Below are 23,307 nucleotides of genomic sequence, written 5' to 3' on the forward strand. Positions count from 1 at the left end.
AAAAGTCTGGAAGGGCATAATTGACAAGCATTTACTCTCGTGGGGGGGGGGGGGGGGGGGGGGGGCTGTCTGATGTTTAAAATCATTGGTGTACCCATGAACCAATCACAAAATATTTGGTTATGACGTGTGTTGTGCGCCGGCTCAGCCGCCTCAAACTTCCACTGAAAGAACAGGAATGCTGTGAAAACAAAACCATTGAGCGAGTTTTGCTACCTCTTTAACCTGATCCTCCATGAGAGCAACCAAGGGGGACACAATCACAATTATCGCCTTGCTGGACTTCTGCCTCCCCAGTTTCTCGCTGACGATCGGTTCAGACTGAGTACAGAAGCGAACTGAAATTGAGCAGAAGTACGAAGTCTGATGTAGTCAGGCTACAAAAGTTTGGGGTTAGTAAAAATGTAAATTATTTTATTTTTTGGGTGGAAAGAAATGAAATAAATTAATAATTTTATTCATCGAGGATGCATTAAATTGATCAGAAGTGCCAGTAAATACATTTAAAATATTACAAAAGATTATTTTTAGGTAAATGTTGTTCTTTTGAACTTTCTACTCTTCAAAGAATCCTGAACACAATTTGTACACAACTGTTTTCAACATTGGTTTATGTCTTCACCCACTGGTTCCTGAAATGATCTTGACAGCTGTTAATAAATTAGTTGACTTTTGAGAATCTCCTGGACATGCCTATGTTAAACGATGATGTATCACGCAGCTTATAAGACACAGGCCCAGTCTGCTGCACAACCACTCCAGATTACCACTCTGGATCTCCTCCCACTGTAGAAAACAATCATCCATAGCAAAAGATCTTTCCTGTGCCTGACAATCATGCAGATTTTTCTGCAAATATTGTTTCCTGCGAACAGTTTCATGAATGTTTGGTTTTCGGGAAATCCAACCTGGTGCGAACATGTCTCTTCAGGAATAGTTAAGACGGTGACTGACCTGTGGTATGATAGCGTAACAGAAATAAACATATTTTATCATCAGTGCACATTTGTTCATTCTTTATATTTTTCATGCCCATTTTTAAAAGTTTGGATGCATTTCTCAGCCAACCCATTTGTGGCTGGGTGTCTGGGTGCAACAGTAGTGTGCAAAAATACCATTCTGCTTCACAAATCTTTGAAATTCATTAAAAGTAAAAGTAGTTGCATTATCAGTCACTATTTGTTTTAGGTAATCCATATGCCGAAAACAATCTCTTCAGTCTGGTAATTGTAGCTTGAGAAGTAAATTGTGACATAATTTTTGGCCACCACACATATTCACGAGCCAGGGCTTTCATTTTACCAATGCCAGGGTGTCCAGAGTGATCTTCATGCAACACTGGTTGCTGAAATTTGAATGGTACAATCACCCGAGTGCCCCATAACACACACCCGTTCCACTGATAATTAATCTCTTTTAGCATGAAACACTTTCAAATTCTCAGACACTTTATTTGACCAACCCTCCATTACATACTGGAAAACTTTAGAAAGCTTTTGGTCTGTTCTAGTTGCTTTAGCAATCTGTGATGCACTGAGAGGAGCCTCTTGTAGATGATTACTCAGAAAAAAAGTTAATATGTGCTGAAATGGCTTCTGTGCCCACATCCGTGATTTCAGGCAAGGGAATTCTTGACAAGCCATCAGCAATTCCATTCTGTTCTGCCTTACGATAACAAATGTGATAATCATTGGCAGACAAAACAATAGCCAACAGCTAAATGCGAGCAGCAGCCATCATTCTGGAATGTTTATGTTCCCCAAACAGAGTCACTAAAGGTAAATTATCAGTCAATAAATTAAATGATCGTCCCCACAGATATTGATGGAATTTCTTAACTCCATAAATTACACTCTGTACTTCTTTCTCAATCAGTGAATATTGCTTTTCAGCAGGAAACAAAGTATGGGACGCTTATGCGATAGGGTGTTCCTCATCGTTTGGCATCGTATGCTGCAACACTACACCACTTCCATAAGCTGAAGCATTGTGCACTAACACTTTATCACTGGTCAATACTTTGCACTTATTAAAAGCACCTGGTTCTTTCTGTCCCCACTGCCTAACAACTTGCTCTTTCAAGAGTCTATACAGTGGTGAAAGCACAGTACTCTGATGTGGTACAAAGCGTCCATAACAATTTACCAAGCCTAAAAAAGCTTGCAGTTCTTTTACATCTGCAGGTGCTGGTGCATCCTGAATAGCCCTCACCTTGTCCTTCGTCGGATACACTCCTCTTCCATCTAAAACATGACCCAGGTATTCAATTTGTGTCTGCCCCCACTCACAATTACATTCCTTAACTCTTAATCTCAATCTTGTAGATGCTGTAGTACTTTGCAGAGGGCAAATAAATGTTCCTCCTCATCTTTACCCACGATTAGCAAATCATCCAAATATACAACAACTTTAATGTCTTTCATCAAATTTTCCATAATCTGCTGAAAAATAGAAAGGGCTGAGCTAATGCAAAATGCCAGACGATTATAAACATACAGTCCCTTGTGTGTATTAATGGTTGTGTATTTCTTTGAGTCATCATCCAGCAAGACCTGCTGATATGCTTGAGCTACGTAAATCAATCTTAGAGAACACCTTCCCTCCACCAAGAGTGGATAAGACTTCTTCCATTCATGGTAAAGGAATTTCAAATGTACGGGCAAAAGTGAGTGCAGAACGGTGTGACGGGAAGGTGAGACGATGCAATTTGGAGGTTGGCTGTCTGCAGTGGGACTAAACCTCCCCCTATTCCTGACCAGTGCATCAGGCTGACTTCTGAGATGCTGGCTCCAGCACTATCTTAGGCCGGAGTCCCTGTCACTTCGAAAGGGGGTAGAGCTAAACAGAGCTTGTTTTCTGGCAGTGTTGTTTTACTAAGCTGTTGATTCGGTGCTGGCTTTGGGCAACTCAAGGCAGATGAAGATGAGTGCTTGGGCAAAATGTGTTGCATAGCCTGGGATTACTTTTGTGCAGCAGTGAAGTGCTCAGCGAACCCACCCACAGCGTGGCCAAATAGACCAGTAGGGAAGACAGGCGAGTCGAGGAAGACGGTTTTAACCGCATCCTTGATCTATCTCAGATTCAGCCAGGGGTGGCATTCCAACAACACCAAGCTGGCCATCGAATGCCCAATAGCCTGGTCAGTGGCCTTAGTAGCGTGCAAGAGAGGGTCCGTAGCACTGTGCAACTCCTTAAATGTGAGACGTAAGGTCGTCCTGCAAAAGCCGAAGTCATCCGGCATGGTTTGGATGGGAGGGTCGCATTAGACTTCCATCCAATGGCAGCAGGCGGGCACAGCTGTGGGGCCACAGATTCGTCCTCTGGAGGGATCTTCTCTAGCCCTTCTGCCCCGTGCCGTCAACCAGGACATGGACACAGATCAGCTTGGTGTTCAAAGACCTGGTGTCGACCGGCTGGGTAGACGTCAAGGGGACGGGGTCCTGAGTCAAGCCTGACCAATCTTCGGTGTCTGAGGCCGCTTATGACATGAACAACATTAATAAGGAAAACAGTGTGTCAATAATGCAAAATGGCAGTTAAAGGCAGTTCATCATTGAATTCAGTGATCAACCAGTCATCATCTCAGTTCAATTTAAATAGTATCTGGGCAATCATTTGCAATTAATTCAACGATATCGCTGTAGATGAAGTGACCCCAACTAAGCAAGCCAGAGGCGACAGCGGCAAGGAACCGAAATTCCATCGGTGACAGAATGGAGAAAAAAACCTTGGGAGAAACCAGGCTCAGTTGGGGGGCCAGTTCTCCTCTGTCCAGACGAAACCAGTAGTTCAATTCCAGGCTGCAGCAAAGTCAGATTGTGCAGAAGAATCATCTGTTTCCTGTGGTCTTGTCCTGGTGCTCCTCTGAGACAAGGTCTTTACAGGGGATCTGTATCTGGGGCTCTAGTTGTCCTGGTCTCCGCTGTATGCTCTCGGATGTAGAGGTCCTTTCTAGGTGCTGATCCACCATCTGGTCTGGATACTCACTGGATTCGGGTGACTGCAGTGACCCTCTGATCTGGATACAGACTGGATCTGGTGGCCACGGTGACCTCGGAACAAGAGAGAAACAGACTAATATTAGCGTAGATGCCATTCTTCTAATGGTGTAGCAAGTACATAGGGTGTTATGGGAAGCGTTTCCGGTTCCGGTTTACCTATTTAATGCAGCCTTAAAATCCTTTAACGGAGAATGAATCAGTTTACCTGGGTGAGACGGCCGCTTATATAGCCCGATGCCCCATCCCTTTTGGTGGGTTCGGGCGGGCTCGCTCACCATAGGCTCGTGTGGTGCTACCGCACCGCCATTGGTTAATTTCTATCAAACTCCACGAACCAATGGTCGTGCATTTTCACTGCGTGATTGAAAAAGGCTTCAGAAATCGGAGAAAAAGGACTTTTCCAAATAGCGTAACAGCCTAAGCAGTACGACTGTAGTATCAAAAGGTTACATGGATATCTATTGGTATAATATGCATCACATGACTAAACTTGCGTCATTGTTTTTAAAAGCCCCCGCTTTCCCAGTCCACAATACAATGCAAAAACGGCATTTTCAAATTTATCCACTTTGGAGACAGTTTTCAAAAAGTTCAGTTTTCCTTAACTAAAAATGCCGTCTCAGTGTGGACGGAGAGAAAAAGATGTGTTTTCAAACGAAAACGTATTAGCATGGACAAGGCCTAAACTTCTGCTTGAGGTTTCTTTTATTAAAAATAGTGTGTGTGATCATCAGAACACTATTCTGTACTAAATAAGTAAATCGCAAACATTGTGAAGTCACAGCTTTTCAGTCTTTATAAATATATGCCTTTATTAATAATTTATTACGGATAAATGATCTATAATCCCTCTCTCTCTGGGTGTGTGGGGGATTTTACCTTTCTAACAGCAACAGGCAGATGTAGTTTAGATCTTGTTCATCCTAACAGTAAGTAAATTGTAAAAGTAATTTACTTTAATATTGCCACTTTAAAAACAAAGCAAATGTAATATATTTTTGTCATAGTAAAGGGATAGTTCACCCAAAAATGAAAAACTGATGTTTATCTGCTTACCCCCAGGGCATCCAAGATGTAGGGGACTTTGTTTCTTCAGTAGAACACAAACTGAGATTTTTAACACAAACTGTTGCAGTCAGTCACTCTTATAAAGAGGATGGAAATCACGACTTTGAGAGTTAAAAAACATACACAAACAAAACTGAATTAAACCCTATGACTTGTGACAAACTGTCCTCAGCGCGTTCTCAACAGCTGTGTTCTATTGAAGAAACCAAGTCACCTACATCTTGGATGCCCTGGGGGTAAGCAAATAAACATCAAAATTTCTTATCCCTTATAAGTAAGAACATGTTAGGTTCATACCCCTTTTATATTTATATAATTATAAGTATTAAAATAGAACATTGAATTCAGATTTGCGTAAAGCACGTTTCACAATTAATGTTATTCTGAAGCAGCATATTGAAATTATAGTCTTATAGAACTACAGTATTATGTAGTCAACAGACCTGGAACTACTTTAGCCATGCAGCAGACTACTTGGAAAAATAACCTACAATTTTATATTTTACAGTATTTTAACGTTATTGTGGAAGACTGGGAATTCCATCTGGTAAATACATGAATATTCAGAGACAAGCAATATTAACTTCTCCATTGTTGTTCAGCTGTAGTACAAGCAACAAGTGAAAAAAATGGGGTCTTTTCACACACTTGCCATTTAAAAACAAAATAGTTTGGTGGACACGCAGCCTAAAAGTACCATAAAACATGGAACTAAAACACAGATCTGGGCCTAAACTGCAAGTCTTCTGAACCCATACATTAACTTTGAGAAACATATTTGGCATAAGTGGTCATTCATTAAAAAACACTCCAGTTTGCCAGTAGCTGAGATCTCATTTGTGACATCAGTGGTGTGGGACATTATACAGCACTTTTAGTATAGTAGCCCTGAGCATAGAGCAAAAGATGATCTCTCCACATAACTGGATCATACCTTTTATATAGTGACTTTTACATCCCAATGATTTAATCATATTTTCTCCAAAATTAGTCATATTTATAAGATATGGCTTAAATTGTATGTTTAGGTCTTCTTTATCACTTAAACAGGGATAATAGAAATGATAAATACTATTTTGGATCTTACAAAGCTTTTTATTGATATACACATTCAATTTTATGTCCTCAGTGCAAAGTTATCAACTTCCACAAGAAATATAAACCATAAAATAAATAAAAAAACTAAAAATTTGTTATAATTATGTTATAGACTAGGCTAAACTGTCTCTAAGCATACATATAAATCATGTGAAAATACAGTGGATAAGACACATGCCTTTGGAGTGAGAGACCTGGGTTTGAATCCACTGTGAGACACCAATGTGTCCCTGAGCAAGACACTTAACCCCTAGCTGCTCCAGAGGTGTGCGACCTCTGACATCTATAGCAATTGTAAGTCGCTTTGGATAAAAGCATCAGCTAAATGAATAAATGTAAATCTGACATAGTTATAAAAGTTCTGTTAATCTGTAGAAGGTTAGCTAACTAAATGTTTATCACTCAATGAGCTATGGCTAACTTAGCTCAAAATGTTCCCCCCAGTTAGATTCCACACCCTGTTAGGTCTGTAAAAAGGGTGGAATGTGCAACTAACAGGCTGAAAATTCTAGTAGAATAAATAATATTTAGTGTATATAGCAAATTTGTATATGCGTGTGTGTATATATATATATATATATATATACACACACAAATTTGTATTTGTATTACAAATACAATATACAAATATATATTACAATATTTAATACAATTAACGCAGCATCCATTTTTTTCCATCATAATTATCATCATAATAAAAAACACAAAAAAATGGCATCACAGTCCATTACTATTCCTTCTTGTGATGGTTATTATGTTGGTTTGTTAATCCAAGTGACTAACTTTTTATCATTTTAATATTTTATATACTTTATATTTTAATCAAATATAAATAAAAAATAAATTATTATGTCTGACCTCTCTAATTAGTAATTATTTCTCTAGCCATCTGAACAGATAATCGTTTTGCCACCATGATTGATTGTGATAAGGAACCACATAGCTTTTTTTTGTTTCCCTCCCTCAAAGGAAATCTGTTTTATTATTTATTTATTTTTGTTTTATTGTTTTTTTTGGTATCATTTTTAAACAATATTAATTAAGACATATTCTATTCATAAATAATTGTTTTGTTATTGTAAAAAAAAAAAAAGATGGCATAAGAGACTTATACTATCTAAGAAAAGCTCACTTTTGTTTAACATTTATAGGTCCCTAACAGGGTGGAATATTTTCATGGCCAATGTCTGAACAATCTATCCATAATTATTATTTATTGAGTCTCCGAGCTTTACCTATATCTATTCCTAATAGTTAAACATGTCACTATTTTGTTAGAATGCAAAAAACATAAAAATCATGTAACTTTTTTTTTACAACACTTATGAAGCCAAAATGTTACCGCATACCAGGAATGACCCATCTATTAGGGATTAAACAAATCTACATCTATTATAGATGTTCCTAAAGCTTATTACTGGTGTTACGTGATGCTTTGGGAGTATTTGGCTTATTCTCTTATTCCGAGGTCATCTTTTTATTGAATTAGTTTGTGTGCTCTTTTTCAGTGAGTGATCTGAGGATTGTGCTGATAGGAAAGAATGGATCAGAAAACAGCAAAGTGGCAAACACTATACTGGGAAGAGCAGTGTTTGACAGTGAAGCTCCATATTATTCACAACAATCCAGTGACAGAATCAGTGGAGAGCTGGAGGGGAGAAAGATCACAGTCTTCAACACTCACCTGTTCCAGCAGAATCTCTCACATCATCAGATCACACAGAGAGTGAGAGAGTGTGTGTCTCTGTCTGCTCCAGGACCTCATGTGTTTGTACTCGTTCTGCAGTATAATAACTTCAGTGAGGACGACAGACACAGAGTGGAATATGTGCTGAACCTCTTCAGATACCAGGCCATGAAACACACTATAGTGCTGACTACTGATGAAGAGAGACACGGATTCATATTCAGTTATAGGAATAACTCTATTCAGGATATAATAAAGAAGTGTGGAGGAAGACATCTACAGTTTGATACAGTAAGCACACGATGGCGATCTGAGATGTTCAGAAGGACAGAAGAGATACTCAAGAAAGAAGATGAAGAATTTCTCTGTGACACATATGAGGATGATGGATCATCAGTGGATGGAGATCAGAGCAGATCTGGAGCTTCAGTCAGAGGAGATGAGAAAAAGAAGAAGAATTCTGATCTCCATGAGAGCACAAAAACTGAACGTGATGGAGGAGGTTTGTCAAAATAGTTTATAGCTCATTTGTATGTGCATGTATGTTTTTTTTTTTTTTGAGAAATTGGGGTAAATTGGTCATTGCAATGAACTGGGTAAATTATAATAGAGTGACCAAACGAGCCATTTTCCCAGGACACGTCCCTGCCAGGATTTCTATATTGCCTAAAACATTCAAAGTAGTTTGACCAATAACATGCAGGTATGGTACATAATCAACCAATCATGGCGTGTGAGAAGGTGAGATCTACAGAGAACGATCAAAGAAATGCAAATACACGTACATGTTAGGTGTTTGTTCGTTCATTCAACTTGAAGCGTCGCTGTGCACCGATCATTGTATGACACCAAAGTACCAAGAGAGTGATTTGAATGAATAAGGAGCCGTCTGCTCTGCTCTCTATAGCTCTTATGAATGCCATACAATGATCGATCTACACAGCACAAACAGCCAAAATCTGGATATTTTAGACAATATAACAATCCTGGCAAGGACGTGTCCTAGGAAAATGGCTCGTATGGTCACCCTAAATTATAATATATAATGATAAATTATAATGTAGTTATCAGTTTTGGGTTAAATATTCTTCTGAATGCAGTGCAGACAATGTGTTTTTATATGCAGATCCATGTTCATGGTGCTTCTCATTACTGAACTCTCTGACAGAACTGTGTCAGATTTTGTATGTAGCAAATTAGCTCAAAAGGGAAATGCATATAAATTACAATTAATTAAGTTTACAATTATTTAAATCAGCAGGTAGAAGTAACTTTAGCAGAATTAACAATGATTGGGCCTGATGCCTTTGACCCCGACACTAAAGTGCACAGCACGGCGTATGTGGCCTGGATTCATTTTAATATTTACTTTACTGTTCACTAATCTTTCATTTAAAACTGATAGGCAGCCAAAATGTTTACTTTCATTTCCATTATAAATAAGATACTATAATACATAATATGCCCCAACACAATCTAATCTAAGTAGATTATAATAAATGAAATTTGAAGTCCATTTTAAAGAACTCACTTCATCAAGTTAGCACGAAGAAAATTTATTTACAAAACTATACAATTACAGCCAAAAGTACAAATGATGTATACAAAAATGACTATAAAACATCACATTTATTGCAAACATTTATTATTTATTACCCTTGCATTTACTTATATTTTGAATTATTACATTTTATAAGTATAAACTTTAAACACTCAGGTAACAGTTACCTACGTAACATGAACTAACAATGGCAAATACTTCTACAGCATATATTAAAGGGGTGCTATTATGCTCTTTTACAGTGTCTTGGATTTGTTTTGAGGGTGTACTAGAACATGCTCGCATGCTTGCCCGCCTTCCGAAAAATGAAATGTGATGTGATTGGTTTGCTGTTCCACTGCGTTGTGATTGGCGAACAGCTAACACAGTCTTTCATTATTGCCCTGCTTGCAAAAGCAGCAATTTCCTCCATGTTCAGTTAATGTTAATGTTAATGTTCAGTCAATGTTTTTAAGAATTCATTTCTGCTCATCAAGCCTGCATCTATTTGATCCAAAATACAGCAAAAGCAGTAATATTGTATAGTAATCCTGTTCCTGTGGCTCAGTGGTAGAGCATGTTAGCAGAGCAAAAGGTTGTGGGTTCAATTCACAAGTTCACGCTTACATATAATTAGCTGAGGTATGGTATGCATATTTGGCGTGCTGTCCGGGGAAGGGCTCCGAGCTCGGGAATGGCCCGAACCTAGAGTACCCCCCCCTTCCCCGTCTATTTATAAAGTGAACTCAAAGTGAGGAGATGGAGTGGAGGAGGGATGCTGATAAACCGTCAATGGATAGAGGTAAGTCAGCGATATTTATACTGTGGGATTGATTACTTGATTATGGTCCACCTGTGTTGATTAGGCTAAGTATCTGACACACTCCTCCAGGAACCTTGTTAATAAAACATCATTTATTGGGGTGAATTATGTCAATTATCAGCAACACTCTATATTTGATCATAATATGCATAACTATATACTATTTATTAAAAACAGGCTTACATAAAAGAACAGGCTAAAGAATAATGAGTCCAGTGTTGCATAACAAAGAGAGAAAAGCTACTATTCTTCTTTTAAATGGCTTCCTCCTAGTAATAGTGGATTTAGAGGGTGACAAAGCAGCAGACCCAAAAGAGCAACTCTGGCAAATATACCAGGGGACTACATATAAGATCTGTGAAAGCATCTGACATCAAAATACATTGAAATTTCTCAAAAACAGTAGAAAGATGGCTTTCTGACTCAATGAATGGTATTCAGATTCAGAAGTGGCTTAGGAATAATTATTTCATAATGTCATAGAAAGCAGTGATAATTTAGCAGTCAGTAACTGCTAATTGACCTGTTTAAGGACCAGAAGGATGGGAAACTGCTATCAGGCTGTAATGATATTTAACCATTTCAGTCCAAACATCTTTATTCAGGAACTAATTATGTGTCATGACTGGTGATACAAAGATTCACGGAGAGAGAACCAATTGCAAGTACGTCTTTATTAAGACGCAGATGCTCCACGACAAGACACAAAACAGAGACCAGGAGGGAGGCGGATAGGTGGAGGCTCAGGGGGAGGGACGGAGGGCCAAAAAAAACATGGGGAACAGACACCAGAAGGGTAAACACAAAACAGGGGGACCAGGAGGGAGGAGGACCGGAGGAGGTTCAGGGGGAGGGACGGAGGGCCAGGCTAACAGACAGAAAACACAACAGAAAACAAAAAAAAAACATCACGTGGTGCCCACCAGGGCGGAACAGAAGACCACCACAACCGTGTGGTCAGGATGAGAGTCCCCCAGGGCGGAGCAGAAGACAACCACAACAGTGTGGTCAGGGCGGAAGCCCCCCAGGGCGGAGCAGAAGACCACCACATCCTTGTGGTCGAGGCCATAGTCCTCCAGGGCGGGGCAGAAGACCATCACGACCGTGTGGTCAGGGCGAGAGCCCCCCAGGGCGGAGCAGAAGACCACCACAACCGTGTGGTCAGGAAGAATGCCCCCCAGGGCGTAACAGAACCCACGGGACGACGAAGCTCTGGTAATCCCCTGATGTTTCTACTGGATTCCAGAGGATCGGTGCTGGCCTGACTCTGCTCACGCAGATCATTGGTGACTGGCATTTGTTCATGAAGATCAATGGTTACTTGACTCTGTCCTTGAAGATCACCGGTGACTTGACTCTGTCCCTGAAGATCACCGGTGACTTGATTTGCCTCTGGACGGTCATCGGTGACTAGCCCTGACTCTGGACGGTCATCGGTGACTAGCCCTGACTCTGGAAGGTCATCGGTGACTAGCCCTGACTCTGGAAGGTCATCGGTGACTAGCCCTGACTCTGGAAGGTCATCGGTGACTAGCCCTGACTCTGGAGGGTCATCGGTGACTAGCCCTGACTCTGGAGGGTCATCGGTGACTAGCCCTGACTCTGGAAGGTCATCGGTGACTAGCCCTGACTCTGGAAGGTCATCGGTGACTAGCCCTGACTCTGGAAGGTCATCGGTGACTAGCCCTGACTCTGGAAGGTCATCGGTGACTAGCCCTGACTCTGGAGGGTCATCGGTGACTAGCCCGGACTCTGGAGGGTCATCGGTGACTAGCCCAGACTCTGGAGGGTCATCGGTAACTAGCCCTGACTCTGGAGGGTCCACGGACACTAGCCCTGACTCTGGAGGGTCCACGGGCACCTGCCTCGACTCTGGAAGGTCAACCGGAATCTGACTGGACTCTGGAGAGTCAATTGGAACCTGACTCGACTCTGGAGGGTCAATAGGAACCTGACTCGACTCTGGAGAGTTCACTGGAACCTGACTCGACTCTGGAGAGTTCACTGGAACCTGACTCGACTCTGGAGAGTTCACTGGAAACTGACTCGACTCTGGAGAGTTCACTGGAAACTGACTCAACTCTGGAGAGTTCACTGGAACCTGACTCGACTCTGGAGGGTCAGCTGTGACTGCCATCCTGTGCAGCGGCGCTGGGCAAGCAGCCATCTTGGGCCATGACTCTGGACAGGCGGCCATCTTGTGCTGTGGTGCTGGGCTGGCGACCATCTTGTGCTGTGGCGCGGGATTGGCGGCCATCTTGGGCCATGCCTCTGGATGGGCGGCCATTTTGGACTGTGGCTCTGGACCAGTGGCCATCTTGGGCATTGGCGCTGGGATAGCGGCCATCTTGTGCTGTGGTGCTGGGCTGGCGGCCATCTTGTGCTGTGGCGCTGGATTGGCGGCGATCTTGGGCCATGACTCTGGACGAGCGGCCATCTTGGGCCGTGGCTCTGGACCAGTGACCATCTTGGGCATTGGCGCTGGGTTAGCGGCCATCTTGTGCTGTGGTGCTGGGCTGGCGACCACCTGGTGCTGTGGCGCTGGGCTGGCGGCCATCTTGGGCTGTGGGGCTGGCTCAGCAGCCGTGACGTGAACAGTCTTGGGAATCTCTAGGATTTTTGACAGCGTGGAGAAATAATCCAAGAACGTGTTAGCGGCCATCTTGGGCGTTGGCGCTGAGCTGGCGGCCATCTTGCACCGTGGCGCTGGACTGGTGATCACCTTGTGTTGTGGTGCTGTGTTGGCGTCCATCCTGCCTCGTGGCGCTGGTCCAGCGGCCATCATGGGCAGTGACGCCACCGTGGCGGACGTGCGCTTCCTCTCTCCTCTCCGTCCGCCATGGTGAGACGGTGGCTCTAATCCATCCCACACGAGCCCTGGGTCGAAGGGAGGCCATGGTTGAGAGTGGTGCTGAGTCTCCTCTCGACCACTCCCTCCTCGGCGACCTTCCGTGGTCCACCGGAAAACCATCAGGCGAGTTCCCTCACATCCATTCCTCTCCCGCTCTGTGGCTGGGGAGGAGACATAAGTTGACATACCGCTGGCTCTTGCAGTGACGGAGTCCTTCTGTCACGACTGGTGATACAAAGATTCACGGAGAGAGAACCAATTGAGAGTACGTCTTCACAAACGCAACTTTTAATTATCTCTCTCTCTCTCAAAATGGCCATATTTCTAACATAAGTAAAAAAGTTGACTAATACTAAATAACTTGCATATCTTACCTCGCGCTCTAGTTTCAACATTAAAAAAGCTTGCTGTTGAACAGTAGGTCCGTTCAGTTAAGATTTTTTTTTTTTTTTTAGATTAGTTCAGATTTTGAACTTTATTTGTCATTGCACATGTAAGGTACTGGGTAACGAAATGCAGTTAGCATCTAACCAGAAGAGTACAGGATATAAAGTTTCTACAATATGTGACAAATGTACAATAAATATACAGATAAGGCAGTACTATAGACACAATTCACAGATTTTTAAATACTTCCAGCATGATATACGGATAGGTGTACTAAGAACATGGATCGTCCGTTCATAGTACACCCATCTTTATATCACTTTATATTTATTTATTTATTCACCTTTATTTATTCTCCAGATGATGTATAAATCTCAGTTTCAAAAAATTTACCCTTATGACTGGTTTTGTGGTCCAGGGTCACATTTAGCAGCTGCAAAAGAGCTATTGCAGATGATCTCAGACAAACTAATGCATACAAATATGGTTACAATACATTTCTCATCTTAAAATCACTGAAACTAGCTCATTATTAGCGTATGTATTTAGTTGAAAACAATGATTTCTCTAATACATACGAATCATATTCTCTAATGTCATTAAAGTAATATGCAACAAAAACAACTTTTATTTATTGCAATTGCATACAAATTAGAAAGTGGAGCTCAAAATTTTATCAAAACTTCTCATCCTTATTCTCATACTCTTGCTGCTCATTTCTGCATCTCATTGTTTGCGGATCGTAGCGTGGCTCATTAAAGTTTTCTGCAGCATAAACGCATAGAATTTAGGTCAAAAATGAAAAAGATGAGCTTAGGTTTTCGGGCAAAACAGCCATATGCACTGCAGTCTCACATGTGAGGTTAACTTTTTGCAAGATCCTTTATGAGCTCTGCTTTAGTAAAATAATACAAATGTAAATGCTCAACGATGCTTACCAGTATTACTTTATCGAAATGACCCCATACATCCATATATCCTGGTAAATGAAGATAATCCAAACTTGAAAGACTTGAAAGAGAGGTCTTTTAGATGTGCAGTCGTCGGTGTACAGGGAGAAGAGCAGTGGGGAGAGAACGCAGCCCTGGGGAGCTCCGGTGCTGATGGTATGAACGGTTGTGTGGAGAGGCATTCAGAGCAGGTGATGGGTGTTCTTCCTTTAAACCTGCAGTAAAACTTGTTCAGATCGTCTGCCAGTCGTTGATTCTCCACAGTGCTGGTTGGTGGTGTCTTGTAGTTGGTGATCTCTTTCAGACTTTTCCACACTGATGCGGAGTCGTTGGAAGTGAACCGAGTCCTTATTTTTCGAGAATGAACCATTTCTTAGCAATGTGTCAATAATAAGCTGGATCCTTGATGACTCTACAAGGGGAAAGAAGAAATGGATTACTTAAAAATTTTTCTTAAGGATTTCATTTTATATAATTTCTTTAAACCAGTGGTTCTCAAACTTTTTATACTGACACTTTGAGAACCACTGCTTAAAACAATATTAATTCATTTAAAGTGTACCGACATTTTCAATTATACGATGATCAGAAAACCCGAACAGAGAATTTTATCTTTTATAATATAAAAAATGTATAACACACTTAATGCATGGGATTCATATCAAGAAAAATCTCTAAAAGACAGACATTAACACATAACTTACCAGCAACACAACATCAGATGAGCATCTAACTTGAGCATCTGTGTTAAAGCAATACACAAATACACACACAGGTATTTATCTTTTGCAGGTTACATGTCCTTTAAGTTTCCCATTTGTAAACTCTGGTAACTTTATACTTTACTATTTTCGAAAGATAATAAAGATAGTGATTTTCTTACTTCATTTTACCAGGACCTCGCAGAACACATCTGGCCCTTCTTGTGTTCAAATTGCACTTTTTGTTCTCAATTGACGTCACGACTTAAATTCACTTAAAATAAAAGAAAAAGTATATTTAATAATTTGGGACCGACTGAGCAGTTAGAACGAGCAGCAGCTCACAGTCAGCCGCATCACTCGATAATACGATAATAATGATCATATTTTCAAATTTAGGAAGGCGCAATCCTTTTCATTGTCCAGTTTCCTGGATGACAGCCAGATTAACCAATCATGATCAAAGCAATAAAGTTAAACAACCAATAGGAATTCTTTCAGTGTTAGTTTTATTGTTGTTAATGATGATAATATTAAACATGTACCTTTAGATTTTAGAATAGGTATCATGATTAAAATATTGTAAAATGCTATTTAAATAATAATAATAATAATCTCAAATAATTTAATATAAATAATTTAAAAAGCTATAACCGCTAACCTTTTTTGAGTTTATGGTTATATATCAGAGTAAGGACGGAAAGCTTAAATATAGGTATTGATAAATGAATATCGTTCTCCTTTGGATTTACCTAACAAAGTAAATGAAGGAACACAGCCCAAACTTACAGTGAATCAGACATATATTATATATTCAGCAACCCCATCAATTATCACAGACATTTACATTGCACAAAAAACAAGGAAACACTAAATAGAAAATATGAAATGAAATGGTCAAAAATAATCACCAAATAAAATATTCAAGACATTTTCAATATTGGTATGATATGAACCAGAAATAACAATGGTAAAACTTAGCTGATGATGAAGCCACAAATGTGACATAAGCAAGTCAAACTTGATCCAACGAAGAGTCTTCATGTCTTCCACATGTTGTATCCACCTGCTCTTTATGTTTGTGTTCCTAACATGTGCTCCCTGGGAATCAAACCCACAACCTTGCACTGCTAACGCAATGTGTTACCAACTGAGCTACAGGAACACTTCCTCTATTCAAACACCTGCCTACTTCTTCAAGTCTAGTACCTGAGTAAATACTCATCTAGGTGTCACGATCGGTGTTACAAAGAACCACGGGAGAGATCCAAGTGCAGGTATGTGACTTTATTAAAGGGCAAATCCAAAGGGTAAACAGTCCAGGCAGGGTCAAAACCAGAGAATCCAAACATAAACCAAAACAGATAAGAACACACAGCAAGGGCAAGACAACGGGTTCACATGAACATTAAACAAGGACTCCGTGACTAAGACTCAGACAGACCAGGTATAAATACACAAAAGGATAATGGGGAAACAGGAGACAGGTGGGGAACAATCAATTAACTAAACAAGGAGGAAGGTGACCAAATAAGGAGACAGGAAGTGATAATATGATAAACACCGTGGGAACTGAGGACACCTAGTGGAAACCCAGGGAACACAACCCAGACACTGTGACAGTACCCCCCTTCTACGGAGCGGCTCCCAGACGCTCCAAGACAGACACAAAACAGAGACCAGGAGGGAGGCAGACAGGTGGAGACTCAGGGGGAGGGACGGAGGGCCAGAAAAGAAAAACATGGGGAACAGGCACCAGAATGTAAACACAACACAGAAAGACCAGGAGGGAGGAGGACCGGAGGAGGTTCAGGGGGAGGGACGGAGGGCCAGACTAACAGAAAGGAACAGGGACAGACATTAACACAAAAAGGAATAAACAACATGAAGCCCCCCAGGGTGGAGCAGAAGACCACCACACCCTTGTGGTCAAGGCCAGAGTCCTCCAGGGCGGAGCGGAAGACCACCATGTCCGTGTGGTCAGAGCGGAAGCCCCCCAGGGCGGAGCGGAAGACCACCACGTCCGTGTGGTCAGAGCGGAAGCTCCCCAGGGCGGAGCAGAAGACCACCACGTCCGTGTGGTCAGAGCGGAAGCCCCCCAGGGCGGAGCAGAGGACCACCATGTCCGCGTGGTCAGAGCGGAAGCCCCCCAGGGCGGAGCAGAGGACCACCACAACCGTGTGGTAAGGGCAAGCGCCCCCCAGGGCGGAGCAGAAGACCACCATGTCCGTGTGGTCAGAGCGGAAGCCCCCCAGGGCGGAGCAGATGACCACCACGCCCCTGTGGTCGATGCCGGAGTCCAACAGGGCGGAGCAGAAGGTCACCCAGTGACTTGACCTGACTCTGAAAGGTCCACGATGACTAGCCTTGTCTCTGGAAAGTCCATGGTACCTAGCCCTGGCTCTGGAAGGTCATCAGTGACTAGCCCTGACTCTGGGAGGTCATCGGTGACTAGCCCTGACTCTGGGAGGTCATCGGTGACTAGCCCTGACTCTGGAAGGTCAATGGTGACTAACCCTGAATCTGGAGGGTCCACAAGCACCTGACTAGCCTCTGGAAGGTCAACCGGAACCTCACTCAACTCTGAAAATTCAACAGTCACCTGACTCGACTCTGGAAGGTCAACAGGAACTTGACTCGACCTTGGAGGGTCAACAGAAACACGACTTGATTCAAGAGGAACACCTGGAACATGACTCGATTCTGGATGATCAACAGGAGCTAGCCCTAACTCTAGAGGGTAAACGGTCACAAACATCTGACTCAACTCTGGAGGGTCAACTGGAACCTGACTCAACTCTGGAGGGTCAACTGGAACCTGACTCGACTCTGGAAGGTCAAGAGGAACTATCCCTGACTCTAGACCGGTCTCGGGCACCGCATCGGGAGCGGCCTCGGGCACCGCATCGGGAGCGGCCTCGGGCACCGCATCGGGAGCGGCCTCGGGCACCGCCTCGGCATCGGGCACCGCCTCGGCCTCCGGAACGTCCTCGGGCACCGCCTCGGCCTCCGGAACGTCCTCGGCATCGGGCACCGCCTCGGCCTCCGGAACGGCCTCGGCATCGGGCACCGCCTCGGCCTCCGGAACGGCATCGGGCACCGCCTCGGCCTCCGGAACGGCATCGGCATCGGGCACTGCCTCGGCCTCCGGAACGGCATCGGGCATCGGGCACCGCCTCGGCCTCCGGAACGGCATCGGGCACCGCCTCGGCCTCCGGAACGGCCTCGGCATCGGGCACCGCCTCGGGAATGTCCTCCTGGACGGCAGCGGTCTGCTCGGGAACATTCTCCGGGCTTTGAGGAACGGTAGACGCCTGTCTCCTCCTCCTCCCTCTATGATGGCGAGTCGGTGGCACCTTGTCTGGAGACTCAGGCGTTGAGTCGGCCATCTTGTGCTGTGGTGCTGGGCTGGCGGCCATCTTGTGCTGTGGTGCTAGGCTGGCGGCCATCTTGTGCTGTGGCGCTGGGCTGGCGCACATCTTGTGCTGTGGCGCTGGGCTGGCGGCCATCTTGGGCCATGATTCTGGATCAGTGACTGACTTGGGCATTGGCGCTGGGTTAGCGGCCATCTTGGCGGAAGAGACAGGAGTGGCTGGGGCATCCCACGGAAGCCTATGCTGCAAGAAGTACACGAATTCCCAGAATTCCAGTGTCTCTAAATGCCCCATCTCCTCCTGAGAAACTGGATCATCCAGCCCGCTGTTGAAATAATCCTTCAGAGCCGCATCGTTGTATCCCATACCCTCGGCCAGGGACCAGAACACCTGTGCCAGGGCACCCACCTCATTGCCCTCTTGGCGGAGGGCGATCAGCCGGAGATACTTAGCTCTCCGCTCCGCCATCTTGGCTGGGGAACGGGAAAAAGACATACCGCTGGATCTCAGTGTGACGGAGTCCTTCTGTCACGATCGGTGTTACAAAGAACCACGGGAGAGATCCAAGTGCAGGTATGTGACTTTATTAAAGGGCAAATCCAGAGGGTAAACAGTCCAGGCAGGGTCAAAACCAGAGAATCCAAACATAAACCAAAACAGATAAGAACACACAGCAAGGGCAAGACAACGGGTTAACATGAACATTAAACAAGGACTCCGTGACTAAGACTCAGACAGACCAGGTATAAATACACAAAAGGATAATGGGGAAACAGGAGACAGGTGGGGAACAATCAATTAACTAAACAAGGAGGAAGGTGACCAAATAAGGAGACAGGAAGTGATAATATGATAAACACCGTGGGAACTGAGGACACCTAGTGGAAACCCAGGGAACACAACCCAGACACTGTGACACTAGGAAGATGGTTAGTGCCACATAATGGCGAGGACAAACACAACTGCTAAGGTAACAGTGTTAGATCTGTTGCAAGGCAGACATTTATTTTGTATGCTGTTGAAGACATTAAGTTGATTCAATATACAGATCATATAAAAAAATGTATGTTGATTTACAAGTGTTTTTGTTAACCTTTTTCAACGTTGAAACAACGACTGACCTTATTTCATCCATATTTCAATGTTGAAGGTCGGTCATGTGCCAGCTGGGTTGAAACAACCTCAAAGTGACATTAATAATAACAGGGTACTTACATATCATCATTGATGCACTCCATCTAAAACCACTCAGGAATTACAAGAACAGGTGATATTTAGCAGAAACCAAGTATTTACAGTCCACACCTGACCGGAGCTTCTTGCAATTTCCTCATAATGCAATTTAAACTATGGCTGATGCAATACTTGGAATGAACTCAAGTGAGAGCATGCTGCCACACATTGGACAGTATAGGTAATGATTCCAAATGAACTATATACATACTTTATTCATTGATTCATTTGTCCCTAAAAAATCGCCCAAAATTATGAGGTATCTGAATAAAGAATGGCAGGAAGTACAATCACCCTTGAAACTGGTCTGATATAGGTCCAATCCCTGACTAGCACTTCTGCAGTTCTGATATGCCTTTCTGCACTTGGCATGGCGTTAGTGAAAGTGAAAAGTGATGTGACATACAGCCAAGTATGGTGACCCATACTCAGAATTCGTGCTCTGCATTTAACCCATCCAAAATGCACACACACAAATTATGAACACACACTCAGGCAGTGGGCAGCCATTTATGCTGCGGTGCCCAGGGAGCAGTTGGGGGTTCAGTGCTTTGCTCAAGGGCACCTAAGTCATGGTATTACCGGCCAGAGACTCGAACCCACAGACCTAGGGTTAGGAGTCAAACACTCTAACCACTAGGCCACGACCTCCAGTGTCCTTGCTGATCAACCACATAGCTCTAGGCAATTGGGGGTCTACCAGCATAACAATGTTTCCGATGGCAATGTCCTACATCCTTCTGTTATTTAGATCGAGTCTGCAGATTGGCTAGATAGTACTTGATAAATGCAGACCACATTAAGTCAGTGAGGATCTGACTGTGGTGCCATCATTTCTGACTGACCATTTCATTTTGAGGATACACAACTGGTGGGAGCGAGCCGTCAAGCCGCCGCATTATAAGGTGATTCAGGGTAACAGGATCAATATCTGAGACATCCGAGGATAGATATCCTAGAGATTCAGTATTCTTTCTACTTCAGTTAAAACCTTTCTGAGGACTTTCTCTGTAACAGATTGACCACCAACAGAATCATACAGAGCTGATTTAACAGATCGTATCTCCTGTTTGTCACGACCGGTGATGCAAGGATGCACGGTGAGAGATCCAATTGCAGGCAAGAGTCGAAACCAAAACATCAATCCAAAACATAAACAAAACATGAACACAGGGCAAGGGCACGAACTGACGGAGATGAATAAACATTCAACAAGGACTCCGTGACACATACTAAGACAGACCGGGTATAAATACACAGGGAGAGACAGACGCTAATGGGGAAATGACTGAGTGCAATGATAGGTAACTAGTGACAGCTGGGTGCAATAATTAAGCAGAGGATGTGAGGAGTGTGGTTCATAAGGTGACAGACACCGTGGGTAAGGAGGACATCTAATGGATTCCCAGGGAACTCAACCCAGACACTGTGACAGTACCCCCCCTCTACGGAGTGGCTCCCAGACGCTCCACGACAAGAGACAAAACAGAGACCAGGAGGGAGGCGGACAGGTGGAGGCTCAGGGGGAGGGACGGAGGGCCAGAAAAGTAAAACATGGGGAACAGACACCAGAAGTGTAAACACAAAACAGGGAGACCAGGAGGGAGGAGGACCGGAGGAGGTTCAGGGGGAGGGACGGAGGGCCAGACTAACAGAGGGGAACCGACAGAAAACACAACAGGAAACAAGAAACACAAAACATAAGTCCATAAGGACATCACGTGGCACCCACCAGGGCGGAACAGAAGACCACCACAACCGTGTGGTCAGGGCGGAGCAGAAGACCACCACACCCCTGTGGTCAAGGCAGAAGCCCTCCAGGGCGGAGCAGAAGACCACCACACCCCTGTGGTCAAGGCAGAAGCCCTCCAGGGCGGAGCAGAAGACCACCACATCCTTGTGGTCGGGGCGGAATGATGGATCCATGTTCTCATTCTGTTAACGCCAAATTCTGACTCTCCCATCTGAATGTCTCAACAGAAACCGAGACTCATCAGGCCAGGCAACATTTTTCCAGTCTTCATCTTATTGTAAATGTACAGTGAGGAAAACTGTGGTAGCCAAGGCCAGCCGACTGATGTTATCAAGTATGCTGTATGCAGTATGCTGCTATTGCAGAATTACCGGACTTGCATCATCTAGTCCATGGGAGATCACACTCCTGAGTCAAACTCACAAAGTCCAAACTACCAAGGATGCAAGTCCAAAATTGGCGTCCTTTGTATTGAGAAATGCGCAGAGATGTCACATGCCTAATCTTCATGGTACTTTAGACTACAGTGGAAATGCAGAAAGTAACAGGTCTGGGGAATATTTCCTGGGGAAAAAGTTCCTGGTACAATTGTTACGGGTAATTTCGGTGTAAATGTGGCATTAGTTGCAGTGGTGTATAAAGTACCTGTACGCCACAGTCACCCAGGTGCCCTGCTGCGGTGGCTCTGTTGCCAGAACCGAACAATGTACAGTACTTCCTGAGCTAGACGCATCCAGAGCTGTATCTAGAGCCCTTACATTCTTACTGTCCTCAATTAAAGTTTGGATGCTTGTCTCTAATTCTGAAATCTATTTCTAAAACTATTTCCCTGCATCTGAAACTATTTCCCTGCATTTATCACATGTAACTTCCTCATCGCCGAAAGAGAGACATAAATAATACATGTGGCAAGTGGTGCAAACAACAATCTGAACCCTCAGAGGACCCCAGATGATGCTACACCTGAAATAACAAACAGAACTAACAAATATTGCTACAAGTGTGATTGCATCATATAATAATTGCTGTTAAAAATGTTCATCGTCTGGCTGACTACATTTTGTATAAATTGTTCATATCATATGCGCATAAACTGACAGTCACCACTTATAAGCTACTACTAAATATTGTAGAAACTTAATTTTCTGTAAAGTTGCTTTGTAATGATTTGTATTGTAAAAAGCGCTATACAAATAAACTTGAATTGAGCAATAGCAGGAGAAGCCATTACTGTTATTGATAAATGTTTCTGACTTACCACTGTTGTATGATGAACTCGTGAAAAAAGGAGTGACAGAGAAAAGAAATGGAGTGAGAAAACCCCCCCCGCAATAGACCTGAAAAGAAACGTGAATGACAAGCTAACTGACTAACACGCTGCACTCGTGCTGCACTCGTGCTGCACTCAAATTAATCAAATTAGTTTGATAGATAATATCAGAAATATGGTGGGAATTAAGTTATATTTAATTACTTTAAACATCAGAGAGTGATAATAAGATATGAGCTACAATTGCAAACCACTCAGCAGCACGGCAGACAGGAACCAGAAGAGATTCATACATCATTCATGTCAGGTAACTGATTTGGTCAGTCCCAAACATCCCACATTGACCACCTGAATACCTCTATTATTGAAGCCTAACTTTTGTTTTCCATCCATTTGATATACATTGACACAGTATATGGCTTGCTACTGTCGGTGTCGGTGTGTGAATGAGTGTGTGAATGGGTGAATGTGAGGCAAATTGTAAAGCGCTTTGGATGGCCATGTGGTCTGTTGAAAGCGCTATATAGATGCAGTCCATTTACCATTTACTGTATATACAACCAATACCATT

At 43.2% G+C, this 23,307-nt stretch overlaps 1 protein-coding gene across 1 annotated transcript in view; it reads left to right on the forward strand.

The window, feature by feature from the left end:
• LOC132159417 (guanylyl cyclase-activating protein 1-like) overlaps nt 1-23,307 on the forward strand; it is a 97,064-nt gene that overhangs the window by 9,647 nt on the left and 64,110 nt on the right. The window lies entirely within an intron of this gene.

The sequence above is a fragment of the Carassius carassius genome, chromosome 16 (genome assembly GCF_963082965.1).
Source record: "Carassius carassius chromosome 16, fCarCar2.1, whole genome shotgun sequence".
NCBI classification, from domain to species: Eukaryota; Metazoa; Chordata; class Actinopteri; order Cypriniformes; family Cyprinidae; genus Carassius; species Carassius carassius.